The sequence below is a fragment of the Somniosus microcephalus genome, chromosome 4, assembly GCF_052327205.1.
Source record: "Somniosus microcephalus isolate GS21.2 chromosome 4, FLI_Smic_1.0, whole genome shotgun sequence".
In the NCBI taxonomy this organism is placed as follows: domain Eukaryota; kingdom Metazoa; phylum Chordata; class Chondrichthyes; order Squaliformes; family Somniosidae; genus Somniosus; species Somniosus microcephalus.
Window position 1 is genome coordinate 63191226 of NC_140990.1, and position 24588 is coordinate 63215813.

Genomic DNA, 24588 nt, shown 5'->3' on the forward strand with positions numbered 1-24588 from the left:
GAAACAAGTGACTATGAAAGCTGCCGGATTGTCGTAAAAACCCAACTGTTTCTCTAATGTCCTTCAGGGAAGTGAACCCGCCACCAAGACTCTGGCCTCTATGGGAAGAGAGAGGTGGGAGGGAAAGGGTGTGAGAAAGAGAGGTTGGAGGGGAAGGGGGTGAGAGAGAGAGAGGTGGGAGGGGAAGGGGGTGCAAGAGAGGGACTGTATACATCTACAACTGAACAGGGCTTCTTTGACACAACCTCCCAAACCTGCGACATCAATCACCTAGAAGGACAAGGACAGCAGTTGCATGGGAACACCATCAACTTCAAGTTCCCCTCCAAGTCACACACCATCCTGACTTAAGACATATATTGCCGTTCCTTCATTGTCACTGGGTCAAAATCCTGGAACTCCTTCTCATACAGCACTGTGGGAGCACCTTCACCACACGGACTGCAGTGGTTCAAGTAGGTGACTCACCATCACCTCAATGGGAAATTAGGGATGGGCAATAAATGCTGGCCTTGCCATTGATGCCCACATCCCAGGAATGAGTAAAAAAATCTGTATATGTAAAATGGATTCAAAGCCTCTCCAGAAATACTTGTTCCTAAAACAATACTCTTTTACATTGTAGGGACAGTGTCTGTTTAACAACCTAATCTCCCCCAGAATCCACCTCCCTTGACAGTCTCACATTGGAAATTGTTGGGTCCTCCTGGGCTCAGAAGTACTGGGGGTTAAACCCAGCAGCTTCTCCTCCATCTCCACTCCAGCTCAAACTGAAGCAACAAAAAGACCTCCACAGGCGGCCAGGGAGCGACTTCCGCATCCAGCGCCCGCCCTGATACAAGCCGGCTCTGGATTGGCGGCTCTGCTGTGTCGATCCAGTTGTGGTTTCTCCTGTCTGGGGGAGGCGCTGCACCCTGGGTTTCCTGGTGCCGGGGCCCTGGCCGCACGTCCGCCGGGCCCGGCCGCTCTGATTCGGGGCCTGAGATGTGCACTCGGTGTTGCTGAGGCCGCGCTCGCCCCCGCTCAGTGTCCTGGAGCTGCATGCGCATGCTCCGCGCAGGAAGGCGGTCTCCACAGACCAGTCCTTCCCGCGACTGCGCGCTGCGCCCCTGCTGATGGAGATAGGCCGTATTCACCCACGCGGGGCACTCTGGGTAAGGACATCCGCCATGTTCATCAAAGCAGAATAAAACAACGCAGAAAGCGGCCATTCGGCCTATCGAGCCTGTGCTGACCCTTTGGTAGAACTATATAATTAATTCCACTCCTCTCTCAGGTGGACGTAAATGATCTCAAGGCACTATTTTGAAGAAGAGCAGGGGAGTTCTCCCTGCTGTCTTGGCCAATATTTATCCATCAACCAACATAACAAAAACAGATGATCTGGCCATTGTCACATTTCTGTTTGTGGGAGCTTGCTGTGCGCAAATTGGCTGCCGCATTTCCTACATTACAACAGTGACTACATTTCAAAAAGTACTTAATTGTAAAGTGCTTTGGGATCCTGGGATTCATAAATAAATAGAGGCATAGAGTCCAAAAGCAAGGAAGTTATGATGAACATTTATAAAACACTGGTTCGGCCTCAACTGGAGTATTGTGTCCAATTCTGGGCACCGCACTTTAGGAAGGATGTGAAGGCCTTAGAGAGGGTGCAGAAAAGATTTATGAGAATGATTCCACGTCTGAGGGACTTCAGTTACGTGGATGGACTGGAGAAGCTGGGGTTGTTCTTCTTAGAGCAGAGAAGATTGAGAGGAGATTTGATAGAGGCGTTCAAAATCATGGATTTCAAAACTGAGGATTCCCCTGTACCATGGTTGGCATGGCCCTCGACCGTGTCCATTCCATTTCCCGCATTTCTGCCCTCACCCCTTCTCCCTCCCAGAACCACGATAGGGTTCCCCTTGTCCTCCCTCACCTTTCATCCCACCAGCCTCCACAGTCAATGGATCATTCTCCGCCATTTCTGTCACCTCCAACATGATCCACCACCCTTTTCAGCATTCCGAAGGGACCACTCCCTCCGCAACACCCTGGTCCACTCCTCAATTACCCACAGCAGCCCTTCCCCATGGAACCTTCCCGTGCAAGCTAGAGAAGAGAGATAGGAGTTGGAGCCTTCATTTTAGAAACTGCAGAATAGACAAACTGTTTAGAAAACACCTCAAGGATGTTCTGTAAAGTGAAGTTCTTAAATCAGGGTATTGTGTTATGCACAGAAAGAGGCCGAGTGGAACTAACGAGGTCATAAGATGATTGGCGAGGAAAGGAGGGACATTTACTAGGTGTCTGAGAACTAATTACTGCCACGTAAGCAAAATGGGAGAAAAAGGGAATAAAAATGCAGATATTGAACAGTGAAAGCAGCGCGAAGCCAGAGGAGGAAGAAGCTTCAGTCAACAGAACACAGCAAGAGAATAAGGAGACTGCGCCACAGTCACTCGGAAGGAATGCCGGGGTTCGATGAACAAACTGCGACTATCTTCTTGTTCAGTATTACGTCTTTGTACCGGATGTTTAATGCTTAATAAACCTGTTTTACTGATACACAATATACCTGTACCCAGGGTGGTTTGTGTAGTCACGGACTGTTTTACTGATACCCAATATACCTGGACCCAGGGTGGTTTGTGTAGTCACGGACTGTTTTACTGATACACAATATAACTGGACCCAGGGTGGTTTGTGTAGTCACGGACTGTTTTACTGATAGACAATATAACTGTACCCAGGGTGGTTTGTGTAGTCACGGACTGTTTTACTGATACACAATATACCTGTACCCAGAGTGGTTTGTGTAGTCACGGACTGTTTTACTGATACACAATACACCTGTACCCAGAGTGGTTTGTGTAGTCACGGACTGTTTTACTGATACACAATATCCCTGTACCCAGAGCGGTTTGTGTAGTCACGGACTGTTTTACTGATACACAATATACCTGTACCCAGAGTGGTTTGTGTAGTCACGGACTGTTTTACTGATACACAATATACCTGTACCCAGAGTGGTTTGTGTAGTCACGGACAAATTATTCTAAAGAGCTTTTAAAAGCTACAAGATACGGGACTGAAGACATTCCTCAAATGGAGGGGGGACAAATCCCAGGGACATGATGGTTTCCATCCGAGGATTCTGAGGGAAGCCAGGGGAAGGAATAACAGAGGGTCCCTGAGTATAAATTGGCTGGCGCCTTTCCTTACATTGCAACAGCGACAGCAATTCAAAATCAATGAATTGGCCGTGAAGCGCTTTGGGCATCCTGGGGTCGTGAAGGGCGGCGAATAAATGCACCCTCGCCTGAGTCAGAGGTCGTGGGTTCAAGTCCCACTCCAGAGACTTGAGAGCAAAAGTCCAGGCTGACACGCCAGTGCAGTGCTGAGGGAGTGCTGCACTGTCGGAGGGGCCGTCTTTCAGATCAGACATTAAAACGATGCCCCGTCTGCTCTCTCGGGTGGACGTAAATGATCCCAGGGCACTATTACAAAGAAGAGCAGGGGAGTCATGGCCAATATTTATCCATCAATCAACATCACTAAAAGAGATTATCTGGTCTTTATCACATTGCTGTTTGTGGGAGCTTGCTGAGTGCAAATTGGCTGCCACTTTTCCTACATTACAACAGTGACTGCACTTCACTGGCTGTAATGCGTTTTGGGACATCCGATGGTCGTGAAAGGCGCTATATAAATGCAAGTCTTTCTTTAAGTTCTTTGTTTCTCTTTTTCACTCCATTTTGACCCAGACTGTCTAGCAATAGAGGGGTTATCATAGAATCACAGAAATTAAGGCACAGGAGGAGGCCATTCGGCCGATCGTGCCTGAGCCGGCCAAAAAACAGCTTTCCAGCCTAATCTCACTTTCCAGCTCTTGGTCCGTAGCCCTGCAGGTTACAGCACCATGTGCATATCCAAGTACCTTTCAACTGAGATGAGGGTTTCTGCCTCTACCACCCTTTCAGGCAGAAGGTTCCAGACTCCGACCACCCTCTGAGTGAAAAAGGTTCTCTTCACCTCCCCTGTAATCCTTCTACCAATTACTTTAAATCTATGGCCCCTGGTTATTGACCTCGCTGCTAAGGAAAATAGGTTCTTCCTAATCCTACCCACTCTATCCAGGCCCCTCGTAATATTATACACCTCAATCAAATCTCCCTCAGTCTCCTCTGTTCCAAAGAGCAGTTAGTAACAGAGATTGGAGAAGTTTGGGGCTTTTCTGTGCACTGAAGCAGTGACGGATGAGGGCCAGCCTGATGGAGGTCCTCAAGACCATGAGGGTTATTGATCAAAGGCAAATGACAGATTCCTTTCCAGGCAACTCAAATTCCACATGCACCACTCTTGTTGGGGTTTAGAACGTGCATGCTCAGCGGGCAGCGGAGTCGCAGGACCAACTGCAAGTGGGCATGCTCAGGGGCAGAGTCCCAGGACCAGCTGCTAGTGGGCATGCTCAGGGGCAGAGTCCCAGGACCAGCTGCTAGTGCGCATGCTCAGGGGCAGCAGAGTCCCAGGACCAGCTGCTAGTGGGCATGCTCAGGGGCAGCGGAGTCCCAGGACCAGCTGCTAGTGAGCATGCTCAGGGGCAGAGTCCCAGGACCAGCTGCTAGTGGGCATGCTCAGGGGCAGAGTCCCAGGACCAGCTGCTAGTGCGCATGCTCAGGGGCAGCAGAGTCCCACGACCAGCTGCTAGTGGGCATGCTCAGGGGCAGCGGAGTCCCAGGACCAGCTGCTAGTGAGCATGCTCAGGGGCAGAGTCCCAGGATCAGCTGCTAGTGGGCATGCTCAGGGGCAGAGTCCCAGGACCAGCTACTAGTGGGCATGCTCAGGGGTAAAGTCCCAGGACCAGCTGCTAGTGGGCATGCTCAGGGGCAGAGTCCCCGGACCAGCTGCTAGTGGGCATGCTCAGGGGCCCAGAGTCCCAGGACCAGCTGCTAGTGCGCATGCTCAGGGGCAGCAGAGTCCCAGGACCAGCTGCTAGTGGGCATGTTCAGGGGCAGCGGAGTCCCAGGACCAGCTGCTAGTGGGCATGCTCAGGGGCAGAGTCCCAGGGCCAGCTGCTAGTGGGCAAGCTCAGCGGCCCAGAGTCCCAGGACCAGCTGCTAGTGGCCATGCTCAGGGGGCAGCAGAATCCCAGGACCAGCTGCTATTGGGCATGCTCAGGGGCAGCAGAGTCCCAGGAACAGCTGGTAGTGCACATGCACAGGGGGCAGCAGAATCCCAGGACCAGCTGCTAGTGCACATGCTCAGGGGCAGCAGAGTCCCAGGAACAGCTGCTAGTGCGCATGATCAGGGGGCAGGATCCCAGGACCAGCTGCTAGTGGGCATGCTCAGGGGTAGAGAGTCCAAGGACCAGCTGCTAATGAGCATGCTCAGGGGCAGAGTGCCAGGACCAGCTGCTAGTGGGCATGCTCAGGGGCAGCAGAGTCCCAGGACCAGCTGCGAGTGGGCATGCTCAGGGGCAGCAGAATCTCAGGACCAGCTGCTAGTGGGTAAGCTCAGGGGTAGCAGAGTCCCAGGACCAGCTGCAAGTGCGCATGCTCAAGGGTAGCGGAGTCCCAGGACCAGCTGCTAGTGGGTATGCTCAGGGGGCAGCACATTCCCAGGACCAGCTGCTAGTGGGCATGCTCAGGGGCAGAGTCCCAGGACCAGCTGCTAGTGGGCATGCTCAGGGGCAGAGTCCCAGGACCAGCTGCTAGTGCGCATGCTCAGGGGCAGCAGAGTCCCAGGACCAGCTGCTGGTGCGCATGCTCAGGGGGCAGCACATTCCCAGGACCAGCTGCTAGTGGGCATGCTCAGGGGCAGAGTCCCAGGACCAGCTGCTAGTGGGCATGCTCAGGGGCAGCAGAGTCCCAGGACCAGCTGCTAGTGCGCATGCTCAGGACCAGCAGAATCCCAGGACCAGCTGCTAATGGGCATGCTCAGGGGCAGCAGAGTCCCAGGACCAGCTGCTGGTGCGCATGCTCAGGGGCAGTGTCCCAGGACCAGCTGCTAGTGAGCATGCTCAGGTGTAGCAGAGTCCCAGAATCAGCTGCTAGTGGGCATGCACAGGAGTAGAGAGTCACAGGACCAGCTGCTAGTGGGCATGCTCAGGGGCAGACTCCCAGGACAAGCTGCTAGTGGGCATGCTCAGGGGCAGAGTCCCAGGACCAGCTGCTAGTGGGCATGCTCAGGGGCAGACTCCCAGGACAAGCTGCTAGTGGGCATGCTCAGGGGAAGAGTCCCAGGACCAGCTGCTAGTGGGCATGCTCAGGGGGCAGCAGAGTCCCAGGACCAGCTGCTATTGGGCAATATCAGGGGCAGCAGAGTCCCAGGACCAGTTGTTAGTGGGCATGCTCAGGGGCAGCAGAGTCCCAGGAACAGCTGATAGTGCGCATGCTCAGGGGAACTAGAGACCCAGGACCAGCTGCTAGTGGGCATGCTCAGGGGGCAGCAGAATCCCATACCAGCTGCTAGTGCGCATGCTCAGGGGCCCAGAGTCCCAGGACCAGCTGCTAGTGGGCATGGTCAGGGGAACTAGAGACCCAGGACCAGCTGCTAGTGGGCATGCTCAGGGGCAGCAGAGTCCCAGGACCAGCTGCTATTGGGCATGCTCAGGGGTAGCAGAGTCCCAGGACGAGCTGCTAGTGGGCATGCTCAGGGGCAAAGTCCCAGGACCAGCTGCTAGTGGGCATGTTCAGGGGCAGCGGAGGCGCAGGACCAGCTGCTAGTGGGCATGCTCAGGGGCAGAGTCCCCGGACCAGCTGCTGGTGGGTATGCTCAGGGGCAGCGCAGTCCCAGGACCAGCTGCTATTGGGCATGCTCAGGGGTAGCAGAGTCCCAGGACCAGCTGCTAGTGGGCATGGTCAGGGGCAGCAGAGTCCCAGGAGCAGCTGCTAGTGGGCATGTTCAGGGGCAGAGTCCCAGGGCCAGCTGCTAGTGGGCATGTTCAGGGGGCAGCAGAATCCCAGGACCAGCTGTTAGTGGGCATGCTCAGGGGCAGCAGAGTCCCAGGAACAGCTGCTAGTGCACATGCTCAGGGGGCAGCAGAATCCCAGGACCAGCTGCTAGTGCACATGCTCAGGGGGCAGCAGAATCCCAGGACCAGCTGCTAGTGGGCATGCTCAGGGGCAGCAGAGTCCCAGGACCAGCTGCTATTGGGCATGCTCAGGGGTAGCAGAGTCCCAGGACGAGCTGCTAGTGGGCATGCTCAGGGGCAGAGTCCCCGGACCAGCTGCTAGTGGGCATGCTCAGGGGCAGCAGAGTCCCAGGAGCAGCTGCTAGTGAGCATGTTCAGGGGGCAGAGTCCCAGGACCAGCTGCTAGTGGGCATGTTCAGGGGCAGAGTCCCAGGGCCAGCTGCTAGTGGGCATGCTCAGGGGCCCAGAGTCCCAGGACCAGCTGCTATTGGGCATGCTCAGGGGGCAGAGTCCCAGGACCAGCTGCTATTGGGCATGCTCAGGGGCAGCAGAGTCCCAGGACCAGCTGTTAGTGGGCATGCTCAGGGGCAGCAGAGTCCCAGGAACAGCTGCTAGTGGGCATGCTCAGGGGGCAGCAGAATCCCAGGACCAGCTGCTAGTGCGCATGCTCAGGGGCAGAGTCCCAGGACCAGCTGCTAGTGCGCATGCTCAGGGGAAGCAGAGACCCAGGACCAGCTGCTAGTGGGCATGCTCAGGGGCAGCAGAATCTCAGGACCAGCTGCTAGTGCACATGCTCAGGGGCAGCAGAGTCCCAGGAACAGCTGCTAGTGCGCATGATCAGGGGGCAGGGTCCCAGGACCAGCTGCTAGTGGGCATGCTCAGGGGTAGAGAGTCCAAGGACCAGCTGCTAATGCGCATGCTCAGGGGCAGAGTCCCAGGGCCAGCTGCTGGTGGGCATGCTCAGGGGCAGCAGAGTCCCAGGACCAGCTGCGAGTGGGCATGCTCAGGGGCAGCAGAGTCCCAGGACCAGCTGCTGTTGCGCATGCTCAGGGGCAGCAGAGTCCCAGGACCAGCTGCTGGTGCGCATGCTCAGGACCAGCAAAGTCCCAGGACCAGCTGCTAGTGGGCATGCTCAGGGGCAGAGTCCCAGGACCAGCTGCTAGTGGGCATGCTCAGGGGCAGCAGAGGCCCAGGGCCAGCTGCTAGTGCACATGCTCAGGGGCAGCAGAGTCCCAGGACCAGCTGCTAGTGCGCATGCTCAGGACCAGCAGAATCCCAGGACCAGCTGCTAATGGGCATGCTCAGGGGAAGCAGTGTCCAGGACCTGCTGCTAGTGGGCATGCTCCGGGGCAGTGTCCCAGGACCAGCTGCTAGTGGGCATGCTCAGGTGTAGCAGAGTCCCAGGAACAGCTGCTAGTAGGCATGCACAGGAGTAGAGAGTCACAGGACCAGCTGCTAGTGGGCATGCTCAGGGGCAGACTCCCAGGACAAGCTGCTAGTGGGCATGCTCAGGGGTAGAGTCCCAGGACCAGCTGCTAGTGGGCATGCTCAGGGGCAGAGTCCCAGGAGCAGCTGCTAGTTGACATGCTCAGGGGGCAGCAGAGTCCCAGGACCAGCTGCTAGTGGGCATGCTCAGGGGCAGCAGAGTCCCAGGAACAGCTGCTAGTGGGCATGCTCAGGGGGCAGCAGAATCCCGTACCAACTGCTAGTGCGCATGCTCAGGGGCCCAGAGTCCCAGGACCAGCTGCTAGTGGGCATGCTCAGGGGCAGCAGAGTCCCAGGACCAGCTGCTAGTGCACATGCTCAGGGGCAGCAGAGTCCCAGGAACAGCTGCTAGTGCGCATGCTCAGGGGGCAGGGTCCCAGGACCAGCTGCTAGTGGGCATGCTCAGGGGCAGCAGAGTCCCAGGACCAGCTGCTAGTGGGCATGCTCAGGGGTAGCAGAGTCCCAGGACCAGCTGCTAGTGGGCATGCTCAGGGGCAGCAGAGTCCCAGGACCAGCTGCTAGTGGGCATGCTCAGGGGGCAGGGTCCCAGGACCAGCTGCTAGTGGGCATGCTCAGGGGCAGCAGAGTCCCAGGACCAGCTGCTAGTGGGCATGCTCAGGGGCAGCAGAGTCCCAGGACCAGCTGCTAGTGGGCATGCTCAGGGGCAGAGTCCCAGGGCCAGCTGCTACTGCGCATGCTCAAGGGTAGCGGAGTCCCAGGACCAGCTGCTATTGGGCATCCTCAGGGTTAGCAGAGTCTCAGGACCAGCTGCTAGTGTGCATGCACAGGGGCAGCAGAGTCCCAGGACCTGCCCTGGGAGTGTGTGATGGGATAGTGTAGAGGGAGCTTTCGTCAGTATCTAACCCGTACTGTGCCTGCCCTGGGAGTGTGTGATGGGACAGTGTAGAGGGAGCTTTACTCTGTATCTAACCCATGCTCTACCTGCCCTGGGAGTGTTTGATGGGACAGTGTAGAGGGAGCTTTACTCTGTATCTAACCTGTGCTGTACCTGCCCTGGGAGTGTTTGATGTGACAGTGTAGAGGGAGCTTTACTCTGTATCTAACCCGTGTTGTAGCTGCCCTGGGAGTGTTTGGTGGGACACTGTAGAGGGAGCTTTACTCTATATCTAACCCATGCTGTACCTGCCCTGGGAGTGTTTGATGGGACAGTGTAGAGGGAGCTTTGCTCTGTATCTAACCCGTGCTGTACCTGCCCTGGGAGTGTTTGATGGGACAGTGTAGAGGGAGCTTTACTCTGTATCGAACCCGTGCTGTACCTGCCCTGGGAGTGTTTGATGGGACAGTGTAGAGGGAACTTTTCTCTGTATCGAACCCGTGCTGTACCTGCCCTGGGAGTGTTGACAGAGGTGTACAGGATTATGACCGGTTTGGCTAGGCTCGACGGGAAAAGGCTGTTCCCACTAGTTGCTGGTACAAGGACTAGGGGACATAGATTTAAGGTTTTGGGCAAGAGATACAGGGGGATGTGAGGGAAAACTTTTCTACGCAGCGAGTGGTGCGGACCTGGAACTCGCTGCCGACAGAAGTTGTGGAAGCGGAGACACTCCATGTTTTCAAGGGGAGACTGGATAGGCATTTGAGGGAAATAAACTTGCAGGGCTACGGGGATAGAGCGGGGGAATGGGCCTGACTGGATTGCTCTACAGAGAGCCGGCACGGATTGAATGGGCCGAATGGCCTCCTTCTGTGCCTCTATGACTCTGTGTGGTTGCTGTGGATCACACTGGGGTCCACCAGCTCCCACATGCTACAGCTGCAACACATCACCTGCCCTGCCATCTCTATTGTATTTTATTTAACTAATTAGGTTTTCAAGTTTTGAAATACCCAATTGTCTATTAATAGTTTTTAATCTAGGTAATAACCTTGTTGAATTTATTACATTTAGTTATATGCTTTAGCTCTTTACTGTAACTTAGCCCACAGTCCTAATTTAACCCTAGCTGTTTATATATTTTTTAATGTATCAAACAGCACCTCTTACCCCCACCTCACCGAATTCCCTCACTCACCCAATTCCCGAGTTAAGTACTCTGTAGAAGCAGTACTCCATAGAACTGGACTCCGTGCTACTTACCTCCCAAACATTTCTCCTCCCACACTCAAAAGGCCGATGAATTTCAGGTCCTGATGAATGGAGTGACTCTCTGAGATCTTGATGTGAAGTTTGGTTTGAGTTTCCCCGTCTGTCAATCCTGCCCTTCTCACAGCCTGTGAAAGGAGTTTACAAAAGCCATCACTGAGAGTCCAGGACAGAAATTGACAACATTCTCTCCTCCTGCTCCCTGGCCCAAGGGGGCCGCGCATGCGCCCCGCTGCACACTCGGCCTCTCAAGATGGCGGCCGTTGAGCCAGGCCTGTCACCGGGAGAAAGCCCCGCAGCCGCCGCCCCGCTCGGGGCAAACGCAGCACCCGTAGGTTCTTATTCGGGGGCTTGATGCCTACATCGGGGGTTTATAAAGCCTCCCCGCCGGTTCCATTGCTCCCCTGCGCCCCTCCGCCTCCCCGCTCCGGAATCTTCTTTCTGCCTTCCGCCGCCATCACCCGACTGGCGGCACTGACTGCACACGCGCGGGACCCGCCCTGCCCCCCCCCACGTCACGCCTGCGCATTAGGCCCCTGCAGCATTGACAGGGCCTATTCTTCCTCGCGGAGCGTTCTGGGTAACAACCACCGCCATTGTCTCGGCCGGCTGAGGAGTGCAGAGATACATTTAGAGCAAGCAATAGGAGGAGGAGGAGAAAATCAATGAAAGTTGATTCTTGTGATTTCAGACACTGGGATGAGCCGCGCGGCGTCCATCGGAGCAATGCTCGGATAAACTCAGCGCACGGGCAACTAGCACAATTTTAGAAAGGGTTAGAAGATGAGATTATATTGTTATACTTTATTATTATATTAAAAAATTAAGTGGATGATTAGCATGGGTTAGATACAGATTAAGACTCCCTCCGCACTGTCCCATTAAACACTCCCAGGACAGGTACAGCAGGGATGAGATACAGAATACAGATACAGAATACAGCTCCCTCTACATTCATGGGATGTGGGTGTCGCTGGCATGGCCAGCATTTATTGCCCACCCCTAATTGCCCTTGAGCAGGTGGTGGTGATCTGCCTTCTTGAACCGCTGCAGTCCCGAGAACACTGAGCTCCTCCCTCCAACCACTGACACTCGCCGTCTTGCTTTGAAAGACTTGCATTTATGTAGCGCCTTTCACAACCTCAGGATGTCCCAAAGCGCTTTACAGCCAATGAAGAACTTCTGAAGTGTAGTCACTGTTGTAATGTAGGAAACACGGCAGCCAATTGGCGCACAGCAAGCTCCCACAAACAGCAATGTGACAATGACCAGATAATCTATTTCAGTGATGTTGATTGAGGGATAAATATTGGCCCCAGGACACTGGGGAGAACTCCCCTGCTCTTCTTCAATGTAGTGCCATGGGATCTTTTACGTCCACCTGAAAGAGCAGACGGGGGCCTCGGTTTAACATCTCATCCAAAAGACGGCACCTCTGACAGTGCAGCACTCCCTCAGTACTGGAGTGTCAACCGAGATTTTTATGCTCAGGTCTCTGGACTGGGACTTGAACCCACGACCTTCTGCCTCAGAGGTGAGAGTGCTGCCCACTGAGCTAAAGTGCCTGGAGCTAAGCCAGCTGGGATACTTGACATGGGATTACATCGGATATACGGCACAGAAACAGGCCATTCGGCCCAACCAGCCCATGCCGGTGTTTATGCTTCACTCGAGCCTCCTCCCCGTCTTTCCTCATCTAAATCTATCAGCATAACCCTCTATTCCCTTCTCCCTCATATGTTTGTCCAGCCTCCCCTTAAATACATCGATACTATTCGCTTCAACCACTCCCTGTGGCAGCGAGTTCCACATTCTCACCACTCTCTGGGTAAAGAAGTTTCTCCTGAATTCCCTATTGGATTTCTTGGTGACTATCTTATATTGATGGCCTCTAGTTATGCTCTTCCCCACAAGTGGAAACATTCTCTCTGTATCCACTCTATCAACATTTTTCATAATTTTAAAGACCTCTATTAGGTCACCCCTCAGCCTTCTGTTTTCAAGAGAAAAGAGACCCAGCCTGTTCATCCTTTCCTGATCTGTATACCCTCGCATTTCTGGTATATCCTTGTCAATCTTCTCTGCACCCTCTCCAGTGCCTCTATATCCTTTTTTATAATATGGCGACCAGAACTGTACGCAGTACTCTAAGTGTGGTCTAACCAAGGTTCGATACAGGTTTAGCATAACTTCACTACTTTTCAATTCTATCCCTCGAGAAATAAACCCTAGTGCTTGGTTTGCTTTTTTATGGCCTTGCTAACCTGTGTCACAACTTTTAGTGATTTGTGTATTTGTACTCCGAGATCCCTTTGTTCCTCTACCCCACCTAGACTCGCAACCTCCAAGTGATAAGTGACCTCCCCATTCTTCCTACCAAAATGTAATACCTCACATTAATCTGTTCAGCCTTGGTCACTCTGCAAAAACTCTGAAATGTTTAATAATGAAATCAGGGAGTCAAAAAGCTCAGGTGAGGCAGTTTAAAAAGACAGTCCCTGACCAGAGATTGCTGGATGCTGACACTCGGTGCTCACGAGGATAGAATGTCCCATTTCCCAGGCACGGACATCCAGCACCTCGATCACAGCAAAAATTCACAAAACAATGGCAATATAACTTGGAGCAGAGACGGTTAAGTGGCGCTGTGATCGAGGTGCTCAAAATTATGAGGGGTTTTGATCGAGCAAACAAGGATCTGTAGTTCTGGAAATAGTATGTAGGGGACACCAAACCTGGATCGTCTGCTTTGATCTAATCCAGAATCCAGAAGGATGTTCTTGCCATGGAAGGAGTTCAGCGAAGATTCACCATCCTGGGATGGCAGGAATGATGTATGAGGAGAGATTGGATCTATTGGGCTTGTACTCGCTGGTGTTTAGAAGAATCAGAGGGGATCTCATTGAAACGTATAAAATTCTGTCAGGACTGGACAGACTAAATGCAGGAAGAATGTTCCCGATGGTCGGGGAGTCTAGAACCAGGGGTCACAGTCTAAGGATAAGGGGTAGGCCATTTAGGACAGAGATGAGGAGGAATTTCTTCACCCAGAGAGTGGTGAACCTGTGGAATTCTCTACCACAGAAGGCAGTAGAGGCCAATTCATTAAATATATTCAAGAAGGAGTTGGATATATTTCTCAGGGCTAAAGGGATCAAGGGGTATGGGGAGAAGGCAGGGACAGGGTACGGAATTTGGATGATCAGCCATGATCGCATTGAATGGCGGAGCAGGCTCGAGGGGCCGAATGGCCTACTCCTGCTCCTATCTTCTACGGTTCTATGTAAGGAGAAGCTGTTGTCACTGGCAGGAGGGTCGGTAACGAGAGGACACAGATTTCAGATCATTGGCAAAAGAATCTAGAGAGGAAATGAGGAGACTTTTTTTACACAGCGAATTGTGATGATCTGGAATGCACTGCCTGAATGGGAGGTGGAAGCAGATTCAATATTAACTGTCAAAAGGGAATTGGATATATAGTAAAGGGAGAAATTTGCAGGGCTGTGGGGAAAGAGCAGGGCAGTGGGACTAATTGCATCGCTCTTTCAGAGAGCTGGCACCAGCACGATGGGCCAAAAGGCATCCTACTGTGCTCCATGATTCTATAACATCAGCTTCTCTCTGCTCACTAGTACTGAGAGAACAGGGAATAATCTTTAAATCCAGCCCAGTTATTGGGGGCTCTTAACATTAACAAGCCCCAGTTGCCTGAATTAACATGGTTCAGTCCTGGATGTGATTAAAGGCATCGGAAACAGTGGAATCGACCCACCACAGTCACACTGTGGACACTCTGGTGTGTCAGCGAGTGGGATACACCAGGGAATCCCTTTCCACACACTGAGGTTGACTCTAATGATCGGGAGTCCTAGGGTTTCGGATACCCGATAATCAAGCTCACGGGAACACAAATTGTCTCTCCAGGCTTTATTAAGATGCTGCATAACACAGATCGGGTGATAATTCCCTCAATCTGGAGAATAGAAGTACAGTGGATTCACGCGCGATCTTCTCGAGTCTGTTCCAACTGACAATGGCTTAAGTGGCCTGTTCTTATACACAAGCTTGGTTACCGCTCAGGAAATGGGATTGTTTGGACCCGTCTGTTGACCGCCTCCTGAACTCCTGCTAATTCAGGGAATTTAGTCCATCTGTGACCAGACTATAACCACAAGCCCGTCTGGTTATCACACCTATACGGTCCATGAGGTTATTATTAGATTCACACCCAGATGTTGTGCCTTCACTTGTCTGGCACTTCATCCCATAACACGGGTACAGGGGCTCAGTAATGTTTCATTCATCAGAAAAAGACAAAGTACAACAACATACTGGTCAGCTTAACAGAATCTCATCATATTTATGGGGCTATAAATATAAAAGTAACTAATAAATCCAGGAGGGAATTCAGGAGAAATGTCTTTACCCAGAGAATGGTGAGAATGGGGAACTCGTTACAAGGAGTGGTTGAGGTGAACAGTATAGATGGATTTATGAGGAAGCCACATGAGGGAGAAAGGAATGGGAGGATATGTTGATCGGGTTAATTGAAGTAGGGTGGGTGTGGGGCATAAACACCGGCATGGACCAGTTGGGCCGAATGGCCTGTTTCTGTGCTGTACATAAGAACATAAGAAATAGGAGCAGGAGTAGGCCAATCAGACCGTCGAGCCTGCTCCACCATTCAATAAGATCATGGCTGATCTGATCCTAACCTCAAATCTTCTATCACTCTACATCCCACCCGAACCCATGTGATCTCCTGGGAGAGGCGAAAAAACAGATAAAGACCCAATGGCCAATTTGGGAGAAAAAATCTGGGAAATTCCTCTCCGACCCATCTAGGCGATCGAAACTCTTCCAGGAGATCACTCTGTCCCTATACTTTCACAGTGCTTACCTTCTGTAAAAGGTGATCTCCACCCCAGCCAGGAACAGGAATAGAACCATCTCCTGAAATCTAACACAGAATTAGAACACAAGAAGTAGGAGCAGAACCAGGCTACACGGCCCCTGGGCCCACTCCGCTACCCACAGGGCCATGACCATTCCGAACCTAGACTCATGTCCAATTTCCTGCCCGCTCCCCGTAACCCCTAATTCCCTTAACTTCTAGGAAACAGTCTATTTCTGTTTTAAATTTATTTAATGATGTAGCTTCCACAGCTTTCTGGGGCAGCAAATTCCACAGACCTACTACCCTCTGAGTGAAGAAGTTTTTCCTCATCTCAGTTTTGAAAGAGCAGCCCCTTATTCTAAGATTATGCCCCCTAGTTCTAGTTTCACCCATCATTGGGAACATCCTCACCGCATCCACCCGATCCAACCCCTTCACAATCTTATGTTTCAATAAGATCGCCTCTCATTCTTCTGAACTCCAATGAGTAGAGTCCCAATCTACTCAACCTCTCCTCATATGTCCACCCCCTCATCCCCGGGATTAACCGAGTGAACCTTCTTTGTACTGACTCGAGAGCAAGTATGTCTTTTCTTAAGTATGGACACCAAAACTGTATGCAGTATTCCAGGTGCGGTCTCACCAATACCTTGTACAACTGCAACAATACCTCCCTGTTTTTATATTCTATCCCCCTGGCAATAAAAGCCAACATTCCATTGGCCTTCTTGATCACTTGCTGCACCTGCATACTAACTTTTTGAGTTTCGTGCACCAGGACCCCCAGATCCCTTTGTACTGCAGTACTTTCCAGTTTCTTGCCATTAAGATAATAACTTGCTCTATGATTTTTCCTGCCAAAGTGCATAACCTCACACTTTCCAGTATCGTATTCCATCTGCCAAATCTCTGCCCACTTACTTAGCCTGTCTATGTCCCTTTGCAGGTTTTTTATGTCCTCCTCACTCACTACTTTCCCTCCCATCTTAGTATCATCTGCAAACTTTGATATGTTACACTCGGTCCCCTCCTCCAAATTGTTAATATAGATTGTAAAGAGTTGGGGACCCAGCACTGACCCTTGCGGAACACCACTAGTTACTGATTGCCAGTCTGAGAATGAAACATTTATCCCAGCTCTCTGCTTTCTGTTAGATAGCCAATCCTCCACCCATGCCAGAATATCACCCCCAATCCCGTGATTTTTTACCTTGAGCAATAATCTTTTGTGTGGCACCTTGTCAAATGCCTTTTGGAAGTCTAAATACACTACGTCCACTGGTTCCCCTTTATCCACCCTGTATGTTACTTCCTCAAAGAACTCAAGCAAATTTGTCAAACATGACTCCCCCTTCATAAAACCATGCTGAGTTTGTCCTATTAAATTATGTTTATCCAAATGTCCCGTTACTGTCTCCTTAATAATGGACTCTAAAATGTTACCAACCACAGATGTTAGGCTAACAGGTCTATAGTTTCCAGCCTTCTGCCTACTGCCCTTTTTAAATAAGGGTGTTACATTAGCAGTTTTCCAATCTGTCGGGACCTTTGCTGAGTCCAGGGAGTTTTGGAAAATTATTACGAATGCATCCACAATCCCTACCGCCACTTCTCTCAAGACCCTAGGATGTAAGCCATCAGGTCCAGGGGATTTATCCGCCTTGAGTCCCATTATTTTACCAAGTACCACTTCCTTTGTGATTTTAATCGTATTTAGTTCCTCCCCCCCTAGAGCCCCCTGTTTGTCCAGTGTTGGGATATTCTTAGTGTCCTCTACCGTAAAGACTGATACAAAATATTTGTTCAGTGTTTTTGCCATCTCCATGTTTCCCACCATTAAATTCCCGGTCTCATCTTCTAAGGGACCAACATTTACTTTAGCCACCCTTTTTCTTTTTATATAACTATAGAAACTTTTGCTATGTTTTTATATTTTTTGCTAATTTACTTTCATAATCTATCTTCCCTTTCTTAATCAATCTTTTAGTTATTTTTTGCTGTCTTTTAAAGACTTCCCAATCTTCTATCCTCCCACTAGATTTGGCTACCTTATACGCCCTTGTTTTTAGACTGATAATATCCTTAATTACTTTACTTAGCCACGGATGGCTATCTTTTCTTTTACACCCTTTTTTCCTGTGGAATTTTTTTTTGGGAAGTTGTAAAATAACTCCTTAAATATACACCACTGATCATGTACCGTCTTACCCTTTAATCTATTTTCCCAGTCCACTCTAATCAATTCCGCTCTCATACCTTCATAGTCTCCTTTATTCAAGCTCAGCACGCTTGTTTGAGATCCAACCTTCTCGCCCTCTAATCGAATATGGAATTCAACCATGTTATGGTCACTCGTTCCAAGGGGATCCTTTACTAGGACATTTTAAATTAATCCTGTCTCATTACACAGGACCAAATCTAAGGTTGCTTGTCCCCTGGTCATAGAAACATAGAAACATAGAAGATAGGAGCAGGAGTAGGCCATTCGGCTCTTCGAACCTGCTGCGCCATTCAATGAGATCATGGCTGATCATTCAAATTCAGTACCCTGTCCCTGCCTTCTCCCCATATCCCTTGATCCCTTTAGCCTTAAGAAATATATCCAACTCTTTCTTGAATATATTTAATGAACTGGCCTCCACCGCCCTCTGTGGCAGAGAATTCCACAGGTTCACCACTCTTTGGGTGAAGAAATTCCTCCTCATTTCAGTCCTAAATGTTCTACCCCTTATCCTTAGACAATGACCCCTGGTTCTGGACTCCCCGACCATCGGGAACATCCTTCCAGCATCTAGTCTGTCCAGGCCTGACAGAATTTTATGGGTTTCGATGAGATCCCCTCTCAATCTTCTAAACTCCAGTGAGTATAAGCCCAATCGACACAATCTCTCCTCATACGTCATTCCTGCCATCCCAGGTATCAGCCTGGTGAATCTTCGCTGCACTCCTTCCATGGCAAGAACGTCCTTCCTCAGATAAGGCGACCAAAACTGCACACAATACTCAAGGTGCGGTCTCACCAAGGCCCTGTACAACTGTAGCAAGACATCCTTATTCCTGTACTCGAACCCTCTTGCTACGAAGGCCAACATACCATTTGCCTTCTTAACCGCCTGCTGCACCTGCATGCTTACCTTCAGCGACTGGTGCACAAGAACACCCAGGTCCCTTTGCACTTCCCCTTCACCCAATCTATTGCCATTCAAATAATAATCTGCCTTCCTGTTTTTCCCTCCAAAGTGGATAACCTCACATTTATCCACATTATAGTGCATTTGCCATGTTTCTGCCCAATCACCTAACCTGTCCAAATCGTACTGGAGTTTCATGACATCCTCCTCACAGCATACCCTCCCACCCAGCTTTGTGTCATCTGCAAATTTGGAGATATTACATCCAATTCCCTCATCCAGATCATTAATATATATTGTGAACAGCTGGGGTCCTAGGACCGATCCTTGCGGTACCCCACTAGTCACTGCCTGCCACTCAGAAAACGACCCGTTTATTCCAACTCTTTGCTTTCTGTCCGCCAACCAGTTCTCTATCCAAGTCAATACCTTGCCCCCAATCCCATGTGCCTTAATTTTGCACGCTAATCTCTTATGCGGGACCTTATCGAAAGCCTTCTGAAAGTCCAAATACACCACATCCACTGGTTCTCCCTTATCTATTTTACCAGTTACATCCTCAAAAAATTCCAGATTAGTCAAGCATGATTTACCTTTTGTAAATCCATGTTGACTTTGTCCGATCCTGTCACTGCTTTCCAAGTGCACTGCTATTACATCTTTTATAATGGACTCTAGCATTTTCCCCACTACCGATGTCAGGCTTAGCGGTCTATAATTCCCCGCATTTTCTCTGTCACCTTTTTTGAATAGTGGGGTAACATAAGCTACCCTCCAATCCATGGGTACTGTTCCAGAGTCTATTGAGTTCTGGAAGATGACCAGCAATGCATCTACTATTTCTAGGGCCACTTCCTTAAGTACCCTGGGATGTAGATTATCAGGCCCTGGGGATTTATCGGCCTTCAGTCCCATCAATTTTCCTAACACCATTTCCCTACAAATACTGATTTCTTTCAGTTCCACCCTTTCATCAGACCCTATGTTCCCCGGTATTTCTGGGAGGTTATTTGTGTCCTCCTTTGTGAAGACAGAACCAAAATATGTATTTAGTTGGTCTGCCATTTCTTTGTCGGTTCAGTTACATACTGCTCAAGAAACCCATCCCTAATACACTCAATGAACTCATCCTCAAGGCTGCCCTGCCCAATTTGATTTGTCCAGTTAATATGATAGTTAAAATCCCCCATAATTATAGCTGTTCCCTTATTACAAGCTTCAACTATTTCCTGATTAATACTCCGTCCAACAGAGTTGCAACTGTTCGGATGCCTATAGACTACGTCCACTAGTGTTTTTTTCCCCTTATTATTCCTTATCTCCACCCAAACTGTTTCACTATCCTGATCCTTTGACCCAATATCATCATTTCTCTGTATTACAGTGATTCCTTCCTTTATTAACATAGCCACCCCACCTCCCCTTCCTTCCTGCCTGTCCTTCCTGATTGTTAAATAACCTGGTATGTTTAATTCCCAGTCATGGTCACCCTGCAGCCATGTTTCTGTACTGGCCACAAGATCATACCCATATGTAGTTATTTGTGCCATTAACTCGTCCATTTCGTTACGAATGCTAAGTGCATTCAGATAAAGAACTTTCAAATAGGTTTTGTGACACTTCGTTCCTGCTTTTTCCCCTTTTACTACTTTACTTTTTACTCCATACCTTCTGTCCCTTCCTGACATGTTCTGTTTGTTAATTCCCCCACTGCTACCTAAGTCTATGACCTTCTCCGTTGTCATTTTTATTATTTGCTCTCTAGAAACCTCCCCCCCACTAATTAGTTTAAAGCCCTCTCTACAGCCCTAGTTATATGATTCGCCAGGATTCTAGTCCCAGCACTGGCCAAGTGAAGTCCGTCCCAATGGAACAGCGCCCTCCTGTCCCAGTACTGGTGCCAGTGTCCCAAGAAGCAAAACCCATTTTTCCCACACCAGTCTTGGAGCCACGCATTTAACTCTCTAATTTTATTTATCCTAGCCAAATTCGCTCATGGCTCAGGTAATAATCCAGAGATTATTACCCTTGAGGTTCTGCTTTTTAATTTGACCCCTAGCTGTTCATACTCCTTTAACAGAACCTTCTTCCTTGTCCTATCTACGTCGTTTGTACCAACATGGACCACGACAACTGGATCCTCCCCCTCCCACTCCAAGTTTCTTTCCAGCCCAGAAGAAATGTCCTTAACCCTGGCACCGGGCAGGCAACACAGCCTTCGGGACTCCCGCTCTCGACTGGAGAGAACCCTATCTATCCCCCTAATGATACTATCCCCGACCACTACAACATTTCTTTTTACTCCCCCCACTTGAATGGCCCCCTGTTCCACGGTGCTGTGGCCAGGTTGCTCATCCTCCCTGCAGTCCCCACTCCCGCCCTCACAGGGAGTAAGAATCTCGAACTTGTTTGACAAGAGCAAGGGCTGCGGCTCCTTCAACACTACCTCCTGGATCCCTGTACCTGCCTCACTCAGTCACACCGTCCTGTCCCTGACTACGGACTACATCTGAATTAATTAATTTCATAGGTGTGACTACCTCCTGAAACATAGAGTCCAGGTACTTCTCCCCCTCCCTGATGTGTCGCAGTGTCTGAAGCTCGGTCTCAAGCACCTCAATACGGAGCCGGAGTTCCTCTAGCAGCAAACACTTGTCGCAAATGTAATCACCGTGAGCTTCAATGGGGTCCACCGGCTCCCACATCTCGCAACAGAAACACATCACCTGCTCCATTCTATGTAATTAATTAAATTTCTTATTATTATGTAACACCATGAACAGTCAAACAAAGGGAATCATCAACACAGCAGTCTTAAAGATTAAACAGCATTACAAGAATTTCAAAACATTCATCCATTCCATGTTCATGATGCCCCAGCTGTCTTCAGGGCCCTGCGCTACAGATCAATGTGAGCTCGCTGGTGTCTCTTCAGGTTCCCGGAGCTTTTAAAGCTCTTCCCACAGTCAGAACAGTGAAATGGTCTCTCATCAGTGTGAACTCGCTGGTGATCGAGCAGAGTCGAGGACTGAGTGAATCCCTTCCCACACACAGAGCAGGTGAACGGCCTGTCCCCAGTGTGAGCTTGCTGGTGTCTCTTCAGGTTCGCGGAGCTTTTAAAGCTCTTCCCACAGACAGAACATGTAACTGGTCTCTCATCAGTGTGAACTCGCTGGTGTTCGAGCAGAGTCGAGGACTGAGTGAATCCCTTCCCACACACGGAGCAGGTGAACGGCTTCTCCCCAATGTGAAATCGCTGGTGTCTCTTCAGCTCCCCGGAGCTTTTAAAGCTCTTCCCACAGATAGAACATGTAAATGGTCTCTCATCAGTGTGAACTCGCTGGTGTACCTTCAGATCCCCAGAGGTTTTAAAGCTCTTCCCACAGTCAGAACATTTAAATGGTCTCTCATCAGTGTGATATCGCTGGTGTCTCACCAGGTGGGATGACTGAGTGAATCCCTTTCCACACACAGAGCAGGTGAACGGCCTCTCCCCAGTGTGAACTTGCTGGTGTCTCAACAGGTGGGATGACCGAGTGAATCCCTTCCCACACACGGAGCAGGTGAACGGTCTCTCCCCAGTGTGAACTCGCTGGTGTCTCAGTAGGTGGGATGGCCGAGTGAATACTTTCCCACACACAGAGCAGGTGAATGGCCTCTTTCCTGCTTCCTCCCGCTGGTGTCCCTTCAGCTTCTGGGATATTTGAAAGCTTTTCCCACAGTCGGAATGTTTCAGCGGCCTCTCCCCAGTGTGAACTCGCTGGTGTGCCAGCAGATTCGAGGACCGAGTGAATCTCTTCCCACACACGGAGCAGGTGAACAGAATCTCTCCTGCTCTCTCCAGCTGGTGTCTCTTCAGGTCCTGGGACCTTTTAAATCTCTTCCCACAGTCAGAACATTTAATCAGTCTCTCATCACTGTGAACAAGCTGGTGTCTCAGGAGGGTGGCAGAATGAGAGAATCGCTTCAAAAACACGGAGCAGGTCAACGATCTCTCATCAGTGTGGACAAGCTGGTGTCTCAGCAGCACGGAGGGTGCAATTAATCCCTGCCCACACACGGAGTGGGTTAAAGGTCTCTCCCTAGTGTGAATTTGCTGGTGTATCATCGGAGCGGATGACTGAGTGAATCCCTTCCCACACACGGTGCCGGGGATTCTCCTCAGTGTGTGGCCACTGGTGTCGCTTCAGGTACTTGTAGATTTTGAAGCTCTTTCAAAACATTTAGAGGGTCTGTCATAAGTGTGAACTCACGGGTGTGCCAGCAGATTCAAGGAGCGACTGAATCAGGTCCTGATGAATCATGTAACTCTGTCAGAATTTGACGTGATGTTTGGTTTGAGCTTCCTGTCTGTAAATGCTCCACTTCTAAAACCCTGTAAAAGGAGTGTAGAAAGGGTAAGGGGGGGAAGCAGGGTTTTTTTTGGCTAATTTTGATTCAAAGAACAAACAGGGTAGAGCCGGTCCCAGTGATGTCCAGCCGTGCCCACAATAACCAGCGGGCCAGAAACAGCCCCATCCACCTCACTGACTTGGCCCTGAAGTCAAATCAAGTCTCATCAAAGTCTCATCAAATGACATCCTTTGTGACTGTGACAAAGGTAAACTATTTCTCCTCGTCCTTCCTGACTTGTCTGCAGCCTTTGTCTCCATCCTTCTCCCAACGCCTCTCCACCGTCGTCCAGCTGGGCGGGACTGCACTCGCCTGGTTCCATTCTTATCTATCTAATTGTAGCCACAGAATCACCTGCAATGGCTTCTCTTCCCGCTCCCGCATCGTTACCTCTGGTGTCCCCCAAGGATCTATCCTTGGGCCCCTCCTATTTCTCATCTAAATGCTGCCCCTTGGTGACATCATCTGAAAACACAGCATCAGTTTCCACATGTACGCTGACGACACCCAGGTCGACCTCAGCACCACCTCTCTCGACCCCTCCACGATCTCTAATCCGGCTCTGGGTGAGCAGAAATTTTCTCCAATTAAATATTGGGAAGACTGAAGCAATTGTTTTCAGTCCCTGCCACAAACTCTGTTCCCTAGCCACTGAGTCCATCCCTCTCCCTAACATCTCTCTGAGGCTGAACCACACTGTTCACAACCTTGGTGTCATATTTGACCCTGAAATGAGCTTCCGAACACATATCTGCAGCATAACAAAGACCGCCTATTTCCACCTCGGTAACATGGCCTGTCTCCCCCCCTGCCTCAGCTCATCCGCTGCTGAAACCCTCATCCGGCCCTTTGTTAGCTCTAGACTCGACTATTCCAACTCACTCCTGGCTGGCCTCCCACATTCCACCCTATGTAAACTTGAGGTCATCCAAAACTACCCGTGTCGTAACTCAACGCCAAGTCCCGTTCACCCATCACCCCTGTGCTCACTGACCTACATTGGCTCCCGGTTAAGGAATGTTTCGATTTCAAAATTCTCATCCTTGTTTTCAAATCTCTCCATGGCCTCGCCCCTCCCTATCTTAGTTAATCCCATCAGCCTCACAACCACCCACCCACCCTCCGCGATAGAATCACAGAAAATTTACGGCACAGAAGGAGGCCATTCGGCCCATCTTGTCCGTGCCGGCCAATTAAGTGCTATCCACACTAATCCCACTTTCCAGCACTTGGTCCGTAGCCTTGTACGTTACGGCACTTCAAGTGCATATCCAAGTACTTTTTAAAATGTGATGAGAGTTTCTGCCTCTACCACCCTGTCAGGCAGTGAGTTCCAGACTCCCACCACTCACTGGGTGAAAACATTTCTCCTCAAATCCCCTCTAAACTTCCAACCAATTACGTTAAATCTGTGCCCCCTGGTTGTGGACCCCTCTGCCAAGGGAAATAGGCCCTTCCTATCTCGGCCCCTCATACTTTTATACATCCCAATCAGGTCTCCCCTCAGCCTCCTCAGTTCCAAAGAAAACAACCTCCTCCACCCCCCCGCCGAGACATCTGCGTTCCTCCAATTCTGCTCTCTTGAGCATCCCTGATTATAATGGCTGCACCATCAGTGGCCGTGTCTTCTGTTGCCTCGGCCCTAAGCTCTGGAAGTCCCTCTCTGAACCTCTCCGCCTCT

General features: G+C 50.5%; 1 pseudogene across 1 annotated transcript in view; it reads right to left on the reverse strand.

The window, feature by feature from the left end:
* The window catches only part of LOC147119051 (uncharacterized), a 50951-nt pseudogene that overhangs the window by 11269 nt on the left and 15094 nt on the right, over positions 1 to 24588 (reverse strand). The window contains exons 2-4 of the transcript XR_015077871.1: positions 21418 to 22890; positions 15388 to 15511; positions 10482 to 10615 (exon numbers count right to left, since the gene is read on the reverse strand). The product of XR_015077871.1 is annotated as an uncharacterized LOC147119051 (transcript). The remainder of the gene's footprint in view (positions 1 to 10481; positions 10616 to 15387; positions 15512 to 21417; positions 22891 to 24588) is intronic.